Source organism: Triticum dicoccoides, chromosome 5B, assembly GCF_002162155.2.
Source record: "Triticum dicoccoides isolate Atlit2015 ecotype Zavitan chromosome 5B, WEW_v2.0, whole genome shotgun sequence".
Lineage (NCBI taxonomy): Eukaryota > Viridiplantae > Streptophyta > Magnoliopsida > Poales > Poaceae > Triticum > Triticum dicoccoides.
Genome location: NC_041389.1, coordinates 233311768 through 233318701, shown reverse-complemented (window position 1 = coordinate 233318701; position 6934 = coordinate 233311768). Strand labels below are relative to the sequence as shown.

General features: G+C 36.8%; 1 pseudogene; it reads left to right on the top strand.

Moving 5' to 3' along the window:
* Nucleotides 1-4652, top strand: part of LOC119308179 — an 8062-nt pseudogene extending 3410 nt beyond the window's left edge.
* Nucleotides 4653-6934: the final 2282 nt, after the last annotated feature.

Below are 6934 nucleotides of genomic sequence, written 5' to 3'. Positions count from 1 at the left end.
GTGGTGGTATATTTTTGACCTTTATGCTTTTATACAATATAATTTTCTTTGAGGTCAATTGCGTATGCATGGGAACAAAGGAAATCGTCACAGTTTAATGCAAACAGAGTACTCTGTATATGTTCCTTGCATTTTATCATGTAGCTGCGGCCATTTATACCTTCTTTTTTGGCAGCAACCCTGATCAATCCAAGCACTTGGAAACTGCAAGAATGCTTATATATGGCATATGGATTGATTTTGTCAACTTGAGGTCTGAAAAGTATGCTGAAAACAGTCGTATTCCTACTGTGGTATGCACATGCATTTAGCATTACCATTTGTACTCATTTTGTTGAGCTTATGCACAAACATTATCTCTTTGCATGTCTTGATCTTTTTCAAAGTCTTTTACTTTGCCGTGTGTATTTTTGACGTGGCAAACTACTAAAATATATGTTGATTCACTTGTAATTTGATACACTTATGTTTGGTGGCTCAGTATTTGCAACTTCTTTGTTTCTTATTCATCTCTTTACTTTTGATAATCTGTCGCAAGGCACAAGCAATTTACAGCTATGCCATGCTTTGTAATGTGCAGGAGATTGGAACAGCCAAAGAAGATGCACTCCGCAGGGACCTAACAATCAATAGGTAATGCCATGTGATTTCTTTTCAAAATGAATTTGGTATTATGTAATGTCATACTTTCATTGCTACAATGTTGATTTCAAGGTTTAACTTAGTTCCCTATTTAGTCTTTCTAAAATCCAAACTTCAACAGCTTATTCTTCAATATCAACACTAAATCAGTGGAAGATTTAACTGGAAGAGGTTTGTTTCTTTGCTATTACTAGTTTCTAAACCCATGTCATTATTTTGTAAATTCTCGCTGTTATGTACTCATGGTGACCATTTATAAACTCGTGGTGATCCCATTCTACGTGAAGGTCTTGAAGATCTGAAGAAGGGCCTCATTGATACTCCTTTACCTGCCAAGTCAACTTTCCTGGATGACCCCCTCAGGGTTCTTAGAGCAATTCGGTTTGGTACGTCCTGTGATCAATCTCAAATAGTTCGGGTGATCTTTTTATAATTCTATTATGAGTACTAATACTTTCTATAATTTTATGATTTTAGAGGTGTTCATGATAAGTTTGACTTGCTAATAGCATCTTAACTTCAAGCCATTTCTACTTAGGTAATCTTAGCTGAAAACATTATAAAGTGTTTCTCTCTCTGATAAGTTGAAATCTTACCCACTTACTTGCTAGTGCAAATGCCTGCTATGGCGTATAATTAAAGGGTGTGTCAGTGACTTGGATTAGTATTATTTTCTTTGCATATGCTAATATTCATCTCTGGCAGCTGCTAGATTCAGCTTTACATTAGCTGAAGATTTGAAAGAAGCCGCTTCTGATGAAAAGGTGAAGTCTGAACTTGGTAGCAAGATTAGCAGAGAACGAATTGGTCATGAGGTCTGATTTCTACACTAACTGTCAACCGATGTTTCCTTGCTTCTTCCTGCTTTTTTCTACAAGTAACGGAATTTCGCCATTGTGTATTGAGTGACACCAAGCAAATCCCAGGTCACTAATATTGTAGTTTGCATATTGTGCAGGTAGACCTCATGATGTCAGACAAACACCCTGTCAATGCACTGCGCTATATCCGTGATTTGGGATTGTTTTATGTTGTTTTTGCTTTTCCTGAGAAACTAGAGCCTCCAGCTCTTGACAAACATGATTGGTATGTATCTGTTCTAGTATGCTAGTATGTATGTTTGGACTACATGCAATATGGAAGTACCCAACTATATGTCACAGAGTTACACTTCAGATTTTTTGACTTGGTAGACTTTTACAAATTAGTATGCACTTGTCTATTTATTTCCAATAGCTCATATTTTTTGTTGGTTCAGGCTTTGTGTTTCACATCTTGAAGCAGCATGGAATCTTGCACATTCTATTGGCCGTTCCGTGTTCAGTGGTGGTTCTGATTCCAAGTCACAGGTCTGCGGAGTTTTCATCATATATCTTGTTAAATAACACCCCCAAAAATCATGTTTCTTGCATGCCATGTTATTTTTAGCTGTTTCCTGTGTTGACATTGAAATGCATATGACCGAAAGTAAAACTTAAGTAACCTCGAAATAATTTATAACAAACCAACATTATTCTGATTCTTCTCTGTAACAGTATTGGATTCTTAAGGCATTTATAGAATGTTTTTGAACCTGATGGAACCATGATGGCTGGGAGTACAAAATATTGCTCTAAATCATTCAAGTATCTCTCTATAGATTCGTTGCAGTCTTATAGTTGATTTTGTATAGCACTGTAATTCAAAAAATCTATGATAAAAGTTTCTCACTAGTATAGTACTGTATCTAGAATTACTACGGCAGGCAACTTTACTACAAGTTATGTGCAATGGCTACCAAGAAACACATACTTGACTTTTATGGATGTTATTTTTATTTTCCTAACTCTTAAGATCTACTATGATTTTTAGGATGAACAGCAAAGGCTTTGCCTGTATAGCGCGCTATTTACTCCAGTTCGAAATATGTTCTACATGGACAAAAAATCAAAGAAGGTAACATCCAACTCAGGCATCCTCTAGATTTGTCTAAATCCAAACATTTAACTATTTAGAAGGGCAAAACTCTGTATACGCTTGATGTTCTTTGGGTGACTAAGTCATCGACTTTTCTGCAATGGTGTAAGTGAACAAACTCATAACTAGACTGATCGGAGAGGGCAGGCTTGGGCCACCATGACCATATTCTGTTTTTCCTACACTAAACATAGGAATAAGATCATCTAACTCATGCATTGTCTTTTTTTCCTAATCCAAACAGTATGTACATAAGCAGATCAAATATTCTATTATAGTCTACCCTGCGGACACTCTTCAATGCTCTGCAAGTGTCTACCTGGGTACGCTTGCTTGTTTCATAGAGATAGATATTTTTCCGGATAGGTTAAGCTTCATCTGAAGCCGAACATGAGGTGCTAATCTTTGCCTGATAGTCTAGCTTAACTTTTGGTTAGACGGTGCGTTCTTTGCAAGGTATAAAATGGTTTATGTTATTTACAAAGAAACTCTTGGAGGTGGGTAAATTTGTTAACAAACTAAACAGCTTGATAATCATCACATTCATTTGCCCTCTACTGTTTTATGGAAGTACTATAACAGGCCTGTTGTGTCATCTGCAGGTTCCAGTTGTTAGCTATATTATTCGGGACTTTCTAAAGCTGAAAGCTAGTGATGCTGACACGGTATACTTTATTGAGCAGGCCTAATCTCGAAAGCATTTGTTTATGCTTGCATGTGTTGTGTAATTTAATTAAAAAATTAACTTTCATTATCTGTTCTGTGTTGAAAGATTGTGAACATACATGTTGCGAGTGAAAAGTTTGCTGAATTAATTCTTCTCCTGGAGTCAAATGAGAATCTGGAAACTGTGAAAGAGAAGCTGGATGATGAATATCTAGAGATACCAACAGACTTGGTGAAACGTGTTTTTGCAGGTTAGTGCTGTCCATCCTTATTTTTAAATTTGGAATGTCCTTCATATTGGTCGGTTCCTTAAAATTTGAAGTTTCTGATGGTCTTATTATGGGCATTCTAGGCACATGATATCTTTTAATTTAACTTGTTAGGGTATTGGATCAATTTGTTTGCAGTATTCTTATTTCCTTGTGTTACTGGATAAAATTTCTGACAGTTTGAGCATTTCAGGACTTATACTTCGTGAAATAAAAGGTTTTTGGCGTGTGGCACTGTTTATCTCAATTCTTGTCTATCCAGAAGTTGGCAATGCCAGTGATTCCCTCGGTAAGCAGGATGAACTAGATAAAAGGAAAGAGAGATACATCAGTGTGGAGCGATCAATAACTAACCTTGGTAAAGAACTTACCTAATGATCTTTTTAGTTTCCTGTCATGATAGTTGATGTGTTCCTCCTCTCATAACTACCCCCTGATTTATACCTTGTTCCACTTGACCAGATCTTGATGGCGTATGGAAAATGAAGCCGTTGCTTGATGGAAAGGCCATTATGGGGGTCATGCAGGTCAAGTCCGGAGGCCCCTTGATTGGAAAATGGGTATGTAGGACCCCCCTGTAAACCAACTGATCATACTATTCCAGTTCCTGTGTATTCTTACTTAACACAAAGATGTACACTTTCTCCCAGCAACAACGGCTAGTGAAATGGCAGCTTGCGCATCCTCAGGGAAGTATGGAGGAGTGCATGGAGTGGATGAAGCAGTCGGAACAGCAGTCAAAACGCCAGAAAATAGAATGCAGCACTTGAGCATCATTGATTGGCATTTTGATTTTGAGCTTAGGCAGTCCTTAGAACTCAGTGATAGGTCACAAACTTCACATGGTCTCTGTCCGTGGTAGAATTGCCTTTTCATGATTACCAGGTACTCCCTCCGTTCGGAATTACTTGTCTCGGAAATGGATGTATGTAAAACTAAAATATGTCTAGATACATCCATTTTCACGACAAGTCGACAAGTAATTCCAAACGGAGGGAGTACATCTTTGATTGCTTTGCCACCATGGCTACTTTTGCGTTTCTGGTTTCCTTCCATTGGAGATGGGTGGGACGTTACTCTCTGATATCTAGTAAATTAGATTTTCTCCACCCGAGTCCATTTGAACCTTGCACTTTTTGATAAAGAGCGCTTTTATTAACTCAAAATGTAGCATCAAACGGGTACAAAGCATGATGAGTAACACCCGGCCTCTGCATAACGAAGATGTACACACCCAAACACCTTAAGTTTGATAAAAGATGAAAATAAACAAGAAGCCGACATATAAGCAATAGTAGAGTCATATAGGACCAACACTCTGCCCATGTACAAGGTGGTGGGTCAATTAGGAGATTATGCTGCCATCCATGTTGGGTAAAAACCTCCTTGGTCACCTGTTTCAACAGTGTACACAGTCTTGAACAGTGGTTGGTATTCTGTTTGTTGTAGCATAGACTACATACAAAGCAGGTACATACATCCTGCAAAGCAGAAGAGTTACTAAAAAATCAAATTATTTGTATACAGCCAAAGCGACCACAATTAGGCATATGCTTTCCCACCCTCAATAACATTTTGACCCTATTTGAAATACCGTCCAACCAATGACCAAATATTAGCAATACTTGTGGGTAGATATAAATTGGGCGCTATTTGGATGATTGACCATATAGAATGCGGGAAAAAGAGGTGTTTGATTGTCTCATCGTGAGTACAAAAGCTACACTTCTTACTTCCTTGCCAATTGCGATGGGGCAGGTTGTCTTTGGTTAGCACAACTCTTCTCCGAAGATACCACATGAAGATTTTAACTTTTAGTGGAATCTTCGACTTACAAATTTTCTCGTTATTATCACTGGGACCTCTAAATGCGTGAGCGCATGGTACATAGAGTCGACTGTAAAGGACCCAGATATAGTGAGGTTCCAGCGAAACACATCCCGTCCTTGTGTCAGGTTAATCGAATTCAATCTAAACAATAGATTTTGCCATGACATAGATTTGAACCTTGTACCGAAGATATGTTTTCTCCAACCAAAAAGTTTTGATTTTTTTTCCTTTGAAAAAGGCAATGCCAGAACATCATGATGTAATGGGTATCTTGTATACTTAAGTAGTTGACGATGTAACAAGTGTCATATATACGACGCGGATTTGGTGAACATGGGTGCGCGCACCCTTTATGATATTAAATTTGAAAAAATGCTAGAAAAAAATCAAAAAAAATCTGAATTTAATTTTGTAATATGCATAGTCAACCGGTATACTTGCATATGAAGTTTCACGAAGAAATCATATGCGTGGTAATCTGGGCAAAAATGAAAAAAAAACGAAGCTAATTGAAACTATATTAAAAATCACTGTTTAATGGATAGTATGGTCGCATTTATATTTTCTTCACTAAGAATACCATGGGTGTCAATACATCATGAAACTTCACACGTGAGTAGAATGAACGACTAAGTTTCATACCGCAAAATTTCATAAATTTTTATTTTTTTCAATACTTTATGAATTTATTATTCATGTGGGTGCACGCGCACCCATGTCCACCTTCATATTTCCAGTACTTTATGAATTTACTATTCATGTGGATATACCTAAGTAGTTGATGATGTGACAAGTGTCATATATACGGATATACCTAAATAGTCACATCAAGCTAATTCTAATTCTCCCAATATGTCAACCTATTATACCATATTGCATAAAAAGATGCCCACATTTGACATGCAGCATGCGTTTGGTACATGCTGGTTGTATACCACAATTATATACTCCCCCGTTCCTTAAATATAAGTTTTTTTTAAATATTTCAATATGAACTTCAAACGGATTGAAATGTCTAAAAAGACTTATATTTAGGACCGGAGGGAGTACAATATGTTGTAGTATCATTTTAGTTTTAACTTGTCTTTTTGTTCATCTAAATATTAATGTATCTAGACGTATTTCAGTGATAGATACATCTGTTTGAGTATCAACTAATTGCGAATGAAAGTAGAGGTAGTACAACATAATCTTATTAAAACTAGCACATATGCTCGTGCGTTGCAACGGGAGAGAGAAAATAATGTGTTCTGCTGCAAAGTTAGCCAATTGTCATGAACCATATTAGCCGGGTTGGAGATAAGTTCGATGATGAAAGAAATGATTGAGTTATTGTCTCTTTCAAACCCAGTGGGAAAAATAAGGAGAAAATTATGCAACATATAATGGTTATTGTCTCTTTCAACTCAATATGAGAAAACTCATAGAATCAAGAGGACAATAAATATGCCGTATATACTTTCCCAAAAACCTCGGTGGGGAAAACAGAAAGTATGACATATGATCTCATGTTGATATTACCTCATTAAAAACCTTTATGAGAACTTGTATAGTAAACTCATGAAGGGAAA